A 13,113-nucleotide genomic window follows, 5' to 3' on the forward strand; every position below is an offset into this window, starting at 1 on the left:
AATGAAAAACTCTTTAACTACACTTCTCTCTTATCATTTATAAACCTTTGTCTAATAACTAGACGATTACAACTTAAATATGATAGAAACTTTTTGTAACACTTCAGTACAAAACGCACGCTATCAAAGTCTTTGTTATAAAATTTCTCAATAACAAGCACACGTTATCCTTTTTTGTTAGCAATCTCCAACATCCAGTAACAACTGCTACACATTCTTGCCGAAAGACCAATACACATCCCCTTCCAATCATCCTTGACTAACAGATAGCGCTATTCCTTAATTGAACCACGCTAATTTATATACATGATTTCTTTTGTTTACAGAATTCTTAAATATTTTATTTATTTTATTTTTTTGAATATTGAATTCAAAATTAATTATTAATAAAAAAAATGGTTGGGTTAGGTGTTACAATAACTTATACATAATTCCAATAATGTTTTATTTCAAAATATGATTTTATAATTTCTAAGTCCTTATTACTACCGTTCTAAAAAAAAGTCCTTATTGCTAAACATTTAATATTTTCTTTATTCAATACGTATAATACACAACTATCTAATCTACTTGATATATATACATATTAGTTAAAAGGGTATTGAAAAATCATAAATCACCAAAAGTTTTTTAAATTCATAACTGAAAAATTGAGTAAAATCCTGAAATATATTATTTAATTTAAAAAAAATTGTATTATGTATGCATACAAATCATTTAGTAACATTAGAAAATTAAAATTAAACTATAATATCATTAAGCATTCTTTATGTAAAATTGACAACAAAAAAAAAAGACCATAAAAGAAGAAAAAACCAATTACCACACGGCTTACCGAGAAAGAGCGAAGGAGAAGAAAAAACAAGGGTCTTCCAGAATATGATTTGTATCATTGTATGAGAGGTAGCTTTCCGCTCTTCATATTGTTAGATTTTTTTCCAACGGCTCTCACTATTGTTAGATAAGAGGATTACAACAGGTACGTTCTATAAAGATTTATTTGTCATTATTAATTTATATATATATTTTTTATATTTTTTTAAATTATTATGAGTAGGATAAATGATTAAAAAACAGTAAAAATGTATTATTTAACGATTATAGGTCGATATAAGGAATTCGCTTTTAGCTCCTATATTACGGTGTGTGTTTTTTTTACATTTGTCATTTCTAATATTGTAAATATATTGTTTGAATTTTAATTTAATTTATTGTATGTAAGTTTGTAATATATTTGGACATATTTCGATAAATTTATGTTTGGTTATATTTATTTTGGAATGAAACATTGAATAAATCATTTACTTAATGGTTTATATTAATTTGTTCGTATGTGTTCATTTAAATGTGTTTATTTATATTTGTTTATATTTGTTCATTTATGTTTGTTTACCTTTGTTCAACTATGTTCATTTACATTGGTTTATGCTTATGAACCGTTCATTTTAAATAAACGAACATTTAACCCAAGTTTGTATCAGAGAACATTAGGATCAAAATCTAAATCAGGAGTTCTTTTATAAGTTTATAAGATAGCAAAGTATGCTAGTAATCTGCCTTCAGTAACAACTATTTTAGGCCCGGAATCAAAGTTGGTGAGGTGGTGGTAGTATGAGTGATGAAGATGAAAATGAGTTGACGTGGATAAGGTTTCATAAATAAATTAAGCAGAGGCAAGGGGCATATCTTAGCCGGTTGATGTGGGTGACGATGGTGGTTGATGCATGAGAGGGGAGGTTGACGATGGCGGGTGGTAATCGGAAGTTCACTGGTGATGGAGAGGATAGACCGGCTTCAAAGATGAAAGAGTTTTGCAGATAAATAAGATGTTATAATCCGTTTAAGGGCTATCCGGATATAGTGAGACCCGTGACTCGCGAAAATTATTATTTGATGATGAAAGGATTTCATAAATAAATGGAGTGTTATAACTCGTTTAAGGGCTATCCAAGTCAAACAACCTTCAAGCTCCACCGCCATCGTCTTTGGTTAAGTTTGAAGATACAAAATCAAAATAAAAATAATAAAAAATTTGAAGAGCCAAAATGGATCAAAAATCAACAAGACAAAATCTATCAAAAGCTGACCAACATGAACCAGTGGATCACATGGTCACTGATTTTGGTATGAACATAAGACCACTCATCAAAGACATGTATTGCACGTTTGCTTGTTTAGTGCTAATAGTGACGAACACCGGTTAGCAATAGGATTAGAGATAGTGACATAACAGCGATGAGCTAACCAAAATTTCAAGATCTTCAGTTCAATAGGTAATTTGGTATTTTCAGTAATTTTAACATTCCAGTTCAAACTCTAATTTTCCAAACTAAACATAATATATAACTAGGTTAGATCCCGTGTTACACACGGATAAAAAATATATAAAATTTCAATTGTGTGCGCGTGTGCGTGTTATATATATTTTAGTGAATTGTAAACGTCAGATAATATAGCATTATTATTATTATTATTATCATATTGTTACTTTAATTAAAAAAATCCAACATACAAAGACAAATAGAGAGAAGTAACAATTTAAAACATAATTCTAAGTTATATCACATATTTCTAGCTTATATAATGAAAAAAAAAGACATATTAATTAAAACTTCATCATCTACTAAAAATATATAAAATTTCATGTGTGTGTGTGTGTTATATACATTTTAGTGAATTATAAACGTCAGATAATATAGTATTATTATTATAAGGTATCATATTGTTATTTTAATTAAAAAAAATTCAACATACAAAGACAAATAGAGAAAGGTAACAATTTAAAACATAATTCTAAGTTATGTCACATATTTCTAGCTTATATAATGAAATAAAAGAGACATATTAATTAAAACTCCATCATCTACTAAAGTCATATGTTATAAACTATAAAGCGTAAACATGTAAATGTTGTAACATAAGTTGTGTATTATAAAAACTATTTTTATTGAAATTATAAAACATTTAAGTACACAACATAAAAAATGATAAAAATATGAATATAACATCGAGATATAATTATATTTTTATTAAACCGCGCATTTAATAAAGCAACAATATAACCCAAATGTCGTGATGTAAACCACCATTTCAATCCAAACATCCATACATCCGGTCCAAACGTTCTTAAATAATTTCCCAAAATTCAAAATAAAATAACAAAGTCTCAAAATTTAAAAAAAAAATAACAATAAAAACAATTAATTGTCTTTATTACTAAATAAATGATGATTACAACAATTTATTTTGAAACTTTCTTCAACTTAGGAGTTAATGTTTAAATTAACATGTGAAAATTATATAAATGAAAAATTGATCAGTTGGAAGCCTATATGAACATACTAGTTGAATGTCATACGAAGATCTTGTATTATTTTAACAGTACAGTAAGATTCAATCGAAATTAATTTCAGTTCCCTTGAATTCCAATTCCTTTTCAAACATTTTTTTAACCAAACCGGCCTAAAGATCTTTATGCCATTGAATCTTAAATTCTGTTAGTTATAGACTTATAGGGATGATACCTTTTACATAAAATTAAATACTAGAACATGCATGGTACAGAGAAAGCAAGTGATCATAACTGTGACAACCGGTAATTTCCCAAACCCATAAGCTAAGTAATCAACCTAATAATTAGGTGATTGTAAATATTAAGCGCGTGCATATGTTATGTGCGCCCTGCGCGAGCGCGCCATGTTAGTCAGCGCGTGCAGTTGTTATGTGCAACCTGCGCGAGCGCACCATGTTAAGAACCAGCGTGAGCATATGTTATATGCGCCATGCGTGAATGATTTGGCTTTATGTTTTCATGTAACTTAAACATTATGTTGTCTATGGGTTGACCATCCCGCATGATGCTAAGGCGGGTGCATCCTACATCGTTTATGCGCGTGCGGAAGGGAACTAACCTACCCGCATGGCGGGAACGTTGAGAGCTAGTTTGTCTGAAGCTCCAAGATGGAATTGACTTCAACATGACTGATCACTATGTTGAAATACCAAGACCACCTGGAGAATCTACAAATGAAACTCAAATGTCCCTAACTGCGAGAAGGTTACGCACCTACCCGCAGCAAAGACATGTCCTATACGCAGAAAGCTATGCGCACCAAGTTATACGCACAGAACACTTGGTCTATTCTCCAGTTAAGGAGATTACTCCCGCCCGAAAGGAAACAGTAGCGTGTTTCAGAGATTTTCCACTTTTTACTGTACACTGACAAAAGTACCTGAAAAAGCACACTGTAACATGAAAAGTCAACTGTCAGCCACCCTATTCTCACCAACCCCAGATCTGCATGTTCTGTCCAAATCAAATCAAAATCTTTTATCCACCACTCCACTCTTAAGTAAATAATAATAACTTCCATACTTTATCATCATTACATTTAGATATGAAAAGATTTTAATCCCCTAAAGCAAGGGATTGTGTTCCCTTGAGTTTGCCTATAAAATTGTAGCCTAAATTATCACCCAAAACACACTTCAAAGAACTACAAACTTGCACTAATCCTTTCCCAAGCATCCGTTGTTTCCAGCTCCGATCCTGTTACTAGGTAAGCCGAGAATATAACCTTGAGACCTACTATCCAACCCTTATATTCTCCTATTTCTTGATCTTAATATATATACTTGTTATTTAATCGTATTCTAGACCTTCGATTCCGAGGCCAACACCAAGAAAACCCGAATCTCGATTAATCCCTTAACAAGAACCACAGGTGAGTCTCACAGCCCCTATTTTCACTGTTTTCACTGTTTTTAAATTGCTTTCGGGGCGAGGGACACGTACTTAAATAATGTTTTATCATGGTATACTTACAAGCTACGCAAGCGATTATGTGTTTTAAGTTATGTTGCATGATGAGCAATGCAAACGGTTATCTAAGGTTTTCAATGTATGTGCGCTAGAACTCGAGTAAGTGATCACTTTACCATTGGAACTCTAAGGGTAGGGACTGCTGGTTTGATCCGCCCACTCGTAGGGGTCGCACCTCTTTGCATGGACGAGTGCCTGGCATGGGGCAGTACTATGGGGTTGAGCCCGCTCGTAGGGGTCGCGCCTCTTTGCATGGACGAGCGCCTTGTTTTCCGGCACAACGTCTGCGCGTAACCCGCGGGACGGTATCCTTAGCTCGTAGGGGCAATGCCTCTTTGCATGGACGAGCACAGTTTCTCAGAATTGTTCGCGCGTAACCCGCGGGACAGTATCCTTAGCTCGTAGGGGCAATGCCTCTTTGCATAGACGAGCATAGTTTTCCAGAAACGTCTGCGCGTAACTCGCGGGACGGTTTTACGTTATTTTAGCTCGTAGTGGCTGCGCCACTTACATAGACGAGCACCGTATCCAGAATTTGTTCACGCGTAACCCGCGGAACGATTTTCATCAGAATATTGCCAGAATTGTGTTAATACGATTTTACCAAGCAGATGTTAATGATGTTGCCAGAAATGTTTCAGAATGATTTTATCAAGTTACTAAAACTTGTGAACTCACTCAGTTTATACTGATTCAAATGTTTTTACGTGTCTTTCAGGAGATAACTAGGTAGCGCATGGAGTCACACTTAGAGCACCACACGCTGAACATCTAAAACAAGCTTTTTGGAAGATTTTGGTTTTATCCCCTCGATGCGCACGGTTACCCGCCGCGTAAGGGGATATGGCGAGGAAATCTTCAGTTTTATACTTGGATGTTTCTTTTTGTAATCTTTGAACAATGTAATGTGTTTGTAATAAACTTCTCATGCGCAATAAAAATCTTTGAATGTTTTGCAATGGCCCGTGCTTAATTATCAATCCCCACTCGTGCGCGCCCGGCTGTTTCCGCCGCTCAGGGCCGGGTGTGACAGATTGGTATCAGAGCACTGGTTATAGCGAACTAGGAAAAGAAGTTTTTAACCTAGACTATAACCTTTGGGGAAATCGCATGAAATATTTTCAAAGAATATTTTCAAAAGAATATTTTCAAAAGAATATTTTCAAAAGAAAAATCACACACGCACTTAGGAACACGGGTCACTGTCTAGAGATAAGAACATTATGTGCTCTGAGTACATGCGCTAAGTTTGTTATATTTTCTTTTTATGAAAAGAATGCCTCCAACCAGAGCCAAGGGAATTACCATGACACCCGAGGAGCTCGCAGAAATAATCGCGCAGGCGATTGCAACGCATGAGGCCAGCAAGGCCGAATCTAGTCAGGGTCGCCAAGAGAACGAGACCCCAGAACCCGAATCCGGAGCCTTGAACAAAGGATGCTCCTATAAAACATTCATGGCCTGTAGGCCTTGGCCATTCAAAGGCACCGAAGGAGCCATTGGGCTCTACAATTGGATTGACAAGATGGAGACCGTTCTCTCCATCAGCGGATGTAGTGAAAACCAGAAGGTCCTTTACGCGACCTGCATGTTCCAAGAAGCAGCTTCGTCTTGGTGGAAGCTCCAAGTAAAGACTTTGGGGCGAGAAGTTGCTCTTCACAAGACCTGGGAAGAATTGAAAGAAATGATGATGAGAAAGTTCTGCTCTCGCGCAGAAATTCAGAGCTTGCAACAAGAATTCTGGAACCACACCATGGTAGGAACGGATATCGATGCCTACACCAATCGTTTCAACGAGCTTTGCCAGCTGGTGCCAGACATGGCAAACACAGAAGAAAAGAAAATCGAGAGGTACATCTTTGGGTTACCTCCTGTCGTTAGAGTCCCGCTCAACGCCGCCGCACCTCCAACCTTTGACGAGGCGGTTGCGCGAGCCATCACCCTTACAAGGGATACGGTTCGTGCGGGTATGTTGACCACCCGCTTGAACGAGCAGCGAACCTCCGACTCCAAGAGGAAATGGAACTCCCACCGAGGGTCAGACTTCAAGCAGCCACCGCCCAAGAAGCAGGAAAGCACAAGGGTTTACGCGATTCAAGCCGCGGAACCATCAAGAAAAGGATACAGCGGGCCTCGCCCATGGTGCAGCAAATGCAAGTATCACCACGAGGGTGAATGCGCAAAAATCGAATGCGCCAAATGTGGCAGACCAGGACACAAGGCGATGAATTGTCGCATCAGAGAAGCTGGATCGAGCGACAGCTGCTACGCATGCGGGAAGCCTGGACACTTCAGTCGGGATTGCCCACAGAAAGGAAACCAAGCTCGCGGGAGAGCTTTTGTGATCGGCGCGGGTGAAGCAAAGGAAGAGCCGAATGTGGTAACCGGTACGTTTTTGCTTAACGGTCATTATGCATCTGTCTTATTTGATACTGGCGCTGACCTAAGTTTTATATCCCATGAGTTTAAAAACTCCCTGGGCTTAGCGACCAGTAGGCTAGACAAACCTTATACTATAGAACTAGCCAATGGTAGGCAGTTATGCGCGAATGAAAGGACTGAGCAATGTGTAATAGTCATGGGAGGTCATGAGTTCAATATAAACTTGTTGCCAATAGATTTGGGAAGTTTCGATATTGTGGTAGGTATGGATTGGTTGGTCGAGAATCTCGCGGAGATTGTTTGTCATGAGAAGCAGGTTCGGATTCCACTGTTGAACGGAGAAACTTTGATGATCCAAGGGGAAAGAAAGGGAGTTGCGACGAAACTGATTTCGTGCCTAAAGGCGCGTAAGTGCCTAAGGAAAGGGTGCTACGCCTTCCTGGCGCATGTAGTAGAGAAGAAAGATGAGCGAAGAATTGAAGACTTACCGGTAGTGCGCGAATTTCCAGAAGTTTTTCCTGAAGATCTGCCCGGATTACCGCCGCCGCGACAAATCGAGTTTCGAATTGATTTGGTCCCAGGAGCTGCGCCAGTAGCCCGAGCGCCTTATCGATTAGCTCCATCTGAGATGCAAGAGCTATCCAATCAGTTACAGGAACTTTTGGATAAGGGTTTCATACGCCCAAGCTTTTCACCTTGGGGAGCTCCAGTACTGTTTGTTAAAAAGAAGGATGGTTCGTTCAGAATGTGTATTGACTACAGGGAGCTGAACAAGCTGACAGTCAAGAATCGGTACCCTTTACCGAGGATTGACGACTTATTTGACCAGTTGCAGGGATCCAGTTATTATTCGAAGATAGATCTACGGTCAGGATACCACCAACTTAGGGTCCATGAGGGAGACGCGCCAAAGACAGCCTTCCGAACTAGATATGGCCATTATGAGTTCTTAGTGATGCCTTTCGGGCTAACTAATGCGCCGGCTATATTCATGGATCTGATGAACCGTGTGTGCAAACCATACTTGGACAAGTTTGTGATTGTGTTTATAGATGATATTCTGATTTACTCTCGGACCAAGGCCGAGCATGAGCAACACCTGAGATTGATTTTGGAATTGTTAAGGAAAGAAAAGTTGTATGCGAAGTTTTCCAAGTGCGAATTTTGGCTTAGAGAAGTTCACTTCCTCGGTCACGTTGTAAACGAGAAAGGAATTCACGTTGATCCTTCCAAAGTCAAGGCCATCGAAAACTGGGAAGCGCCAAAAACCCCAACTGAGGTGAGGCAATTCCTTGGACTAGCTGGCTACTATCGACGCTTCATTGAGAACTTCTCCAAGATAGCTCTACCTCTGACCGCGCTAACTCAGAAAGACAGGATGTTTGTTTGGGGCGAAAACCAGGAAGCAGCGTTTCAAATGTTGAAGCAAAAGTTATGTAGTGCGCCAATTCTATCTCTGCCCGAGGGGACAGATGACATCGTCGTTTACTGCGACGCTTCACATCAAGGACTCGGATGTGTCCTTATGCAGCGAGACAAAGTCATAGCGTATGCCTCGCGCCAACTTAAGACCAATGAAAAGAACTACACAACGCATGATCTGGAACTCGGAGCGGTTGTCTTCGCGCTAAAAATTTGGCGCCATTACCTCTATGGTACAAAGTGTATAATCTTTACGGATCACAAGAGCCTTCAACATATATTTGATCAAAAGGATTTAAACATGAGGCAACGAAGATGGGTTGAATTGTTGAACGATTATGATTGTGAAATAAAATACCACCCTGGAAAGGCGAATGTGGTGGCAGACGCGCTAAGTAGGAAGGAGCGAATAAAAACGCTACGAGTCAAGGCTCTAAGGTTGACCATTCACGCAGATCTCTCTACCCGCATCCGAGACGCTCAGCAAGAAGCCTTGAAACCAGAGTTTGTTAAAAACGAAGCCCTTGGGGGAATGATTAAGAGTTTGGAACTGAAAGAGAACGGCAATCTATATTTCGCTAACCGCATATGGGTCCCTCTCAAGGGAGGATTGCGCGAGCAAGTATTGAACGAAGCTCACAAGACGCGGTATTCCGTACATCCTGGCGCAGACAAGATGTACCAAGATGTTAAAACACTGTATTGGTGGCCCAATCTTAAAGGCGCCATCGCGACGTATGTCAGTAAGTGCCTAACGTGTTCGAAGGTAAAGGCTGAATATCAGAAACCATCAGGGTTGCTTCAACAGCCAGAAATTCCCATGTGGAAGTGGGAACAAATCTCTATGGACTTCATCACCAAACTGCCAAGGACACCTGGGGGTTATGACACAATATGGGTTATTGTGGATCGGCTAACTAAGTCAGCGCACTTCCTGCCGATTAAAGAAACTGATAAGATGGAAAAGTTAGCCCGACTATATATTCGAGAAGTAGTTTCAAAACATGGAGTCCCAGTGTCCATCATTTCTGATCGAGATAGTCGGTTTACATCAAGGTTTTGGAGATCGTTACAAGGAGCTCTAGGTACTCGCCTTGATATGAGTACAGCTTATCATCCTCAAACGGATGGGCAAAGCGAGCGAACAATCCAGACATTGGAAGATATGCTGCGCGCGTGCGCAATCGATTTCGAAGGCAGCTGGGATACTCATCTCCCATTGGTTGAATTTTCTTACAACAATAGCTATCACACAAGTATCAAGGCTGCGCCGTTCGAAGCTTTGTATGGGCGCAAGTGTAGATCCCCACTGTGCTGGGCTGAAGTGGGTGACAAGCAAATGACTGGTCCTGAATTGATCCAAGAAACAACAGACAAGATTTTTCAGATAAGGGATCGCCTTACGACAGCGCGCGACAGACAGAAGAGTTACGCAGATGTGCGAAGGAAACCATTGGAGTTTCAAGTAGGGGATAAAGTACTATTGAAAGTCTCTCCATGGAAAGGAGTCCCCCGTTTCGGCAAGCGAGGAAAGTTGAATCCGCGCTACATTGGACCATTTGAGATCCTGGAAAAGATCGGTCCGGTTGCTTATAAACTTCGTTTATCCGCCGAACTCAGTGGAGTTCATGATACGTTTCATGTGTCCAACCTCAAAAAGTGCTTATCTGACGAAACGTTAATTTTGCCGATGGAAGAGATTCACATCGACAAACAGCTGCACTTCGTAGAAGAACCTATAGCAGTAACCGATTGGAAAGAACAAAAGTTACGCAGGAGCAAAATCAAGTTAGTAAAGGTTCAATGGAACTCGAGGCGTGGGCCTGAATTCACTTGGGAAAGAGAAGATCAGATGCGCATGAAATACCCACACCTCTTTCAGAACATGGCTTCTGCCAGCAACGTCTCCTAAATTTCGGGACGAAATTCGTTTAACGAGGGGATAATGTGACAACCGGTAATTTCCCAAACCCATAAGCTAAGTAATCAACCTAATAATTAGGTGATTGTAAATATTAAGCGCGTGCATATGTTATGTGCGCCCTGCGCGAGCGCGCCATGTTAGTCAGCGCGTGCAGTTGTTATGTGCAACCTGCGCGAGCGCACCATGTTAAGAACCAGCGTGAGCATATGTTATATGCGCCATGCGTGAATGATTTGGCTTTATGTTTTCATGTAACTTAAACATTATGTTGTCTATGGGTTGACCATCCCGCATGATGCTAAGGCGGGTGCATCCTACATCGTTTATGCGCGTGCGGAAGGGAACTAACCTACCCGCATGGCGGGAACGTTGAGAGCTAGTTTGTCTGAAGCTCCAAGATGGAATTGACTTCAACATGACTGATCACTATGTTGAAATACCAAGACCACCTGGAGAATCTACAAATGAAACTCAAATGTCCCTAACTGCGAGAAGGTTACGCACCTACCCGCAGCAAAGACATGTCCTATACGCAGAAAGCTATGCGCACCAAGTTATACGCACAGAACACTTGGTCTATTCTCCAGTTAAGGAGATTACTCCCGCCCGAAAGGAAACAGTAGCGTGTTTCAGAGATTTTCCACTTTTTACTGTACACTGACAAAAGTACCTGAAAAAGCACACTGTAACATGAAAAGTCAACTGTCAGCCACCCTATTCTCACCAACCCCAGATCTGCATGTTCTGTCCAAATCAAATCAAAATCTTTTATCCACCACTCCACTCTTAAGTAAATAATAATAACTTCCATACTTTATCATCATTACATTTAGATATGAAAAGATTTTAATCCCCTAAAGCAAGGGATTGTGTTCCCTTGAGTTTGCCTATAAAATTGTAGCCTAAATTATCACCCAAAACACACTTCAAAGAACTACAAACTTGCACTAATCCTTTCCCAAGCATCCGTTGTTTCCAGCTCCGATCCTGTTACTAGGTAAGCCGAGAATATAACCTTGAGACCTACTATCCAACCCTTATATTCTCCTATTTCTTGATCTTAATATATATACTTGTTATTTAATCGTATTCTAGACCTTCGATTCCGAGGCCAACACCAAGAAAACCCGAATCTCGATTAATCCCTTAACAAGAACCACAGGTGAGTCTCACAGCCCCTATTTTCACTGTTTTCACTGTTTTTAAATTGCTTTCGGGGCGAGGGACACGTACTTAAATAATGTTTTATCATGGTATACTTACAAGCTACGCAAGCGATTATGTGTTTTAAGTTATGTTGCATGATGAGCAATGCAAACGGTTATCTAAGGTTTTCAATGTATGTGCGCTAGAACTCGAGTAAGTGATCACTTTACCATTGGAACTCTAAGGGTAGGGACTGCTGGTTTGATCCGCCCACTCGTAGGGGTCGCACCTCTTTGCATGGACGAGTGCCTGGCATGGGGCAGTACTATGGGGTTGAGCCCGCTCGTAGGGGTCGCGCCTCTTTGCATGGACGAGCGCCTTGTTTTCCGGCACAACGTCTGCGCGTAACCCGCGGGACGGTATCCTTAGCTCGTAGGGGCAATGCCTCTTTGCATGGACGAGCACAGTTTCTCAGAATTGTTCGCGCGTAACCCGCGGGACAGTATCCTTAGCTCGTAGGGGCAATGCCTCTTTGCATAGACGAGCATAGTTTTCCAGAAACGTCTGCGCGTAACTCGCGGGACGGTTTTACGTTATTTTAGCTCGTAGTGGCTGCGCCACTTACATAGACGAGCACCGTATCCAGAATTTGTTCACGCGTAACCCGCGGAACGATTTTCATCAGAATATTGCCAGAATTGTGTTAATACGATTTTACCAAGCAGATGTTAATGATGTTGCCAGAAATGTTTCAGAATGATTTTATCAAGTTACTAAAACTTGTGAACTCACTCAGTTTATACTGATTCAAATGTTTTTACGTGTCTTTCAGGAGATAACTAGGTAGCGCATGGAGTCACACTTAGAGCACCACACGCTGAACATCTAAAACAAGCTTTTTGGAAGATTTTGGTTTTATCCCCTCGATGCGCACGGTTACCCGCCGCGTAAGGGGATATGGCGAGGAAATCTTCAGTTTTATACTTGGATGTTTCTTTTTGTAATCTTTGAACAATGTAATGTGTTTGTAATAAACTTCTCATGCGCAATAAAAATCTTTGAATGTTTTGCAATGGCCCGTGCTTAATTATCAATCCCCACTCGTGCGCGCCCGGCTGTTTCCGCCGCTCAGGGCCGGGTGTGACAATAACTCATACGAGGGAGCTAGTAAGGGATGGATCTGATAGGAGCAGTAGTGTAATCCGTATCCTCATACTCCCTTCTTCACTTTACATGCATATATTTTATTAATATAAAAGCTTGGTGATTAAAAATAAATATAAAAGATGGTGATAAATTGACAATTTTTGAATGTTTTGGATTAAATTAAGAAGTTTTGATGCTTTGAAAAATGGGTGTTTTTCTAATATGTTAACAAACTAGCTAGACACGTTTCTCTCTGTGTTTCTAGTATCTA

This window comes from Bidens hawaiensis, unplaced genomic scaffold, assembly GCF_021521415.1.
Source record: "Bidens hawaiensis isolate Kalapana, Puna unplaced genomic scaffold, B.hawaiensis_p1.1 tig00022914_1, whole genome shotgun sequence".
NCBI classification, from domain to species: Eukaryota; Viridiplantae; Streptophyta; class Magnoliopsida; order Asterales; family Asteraceae; genus Bidens; species Bidens hawaiensis.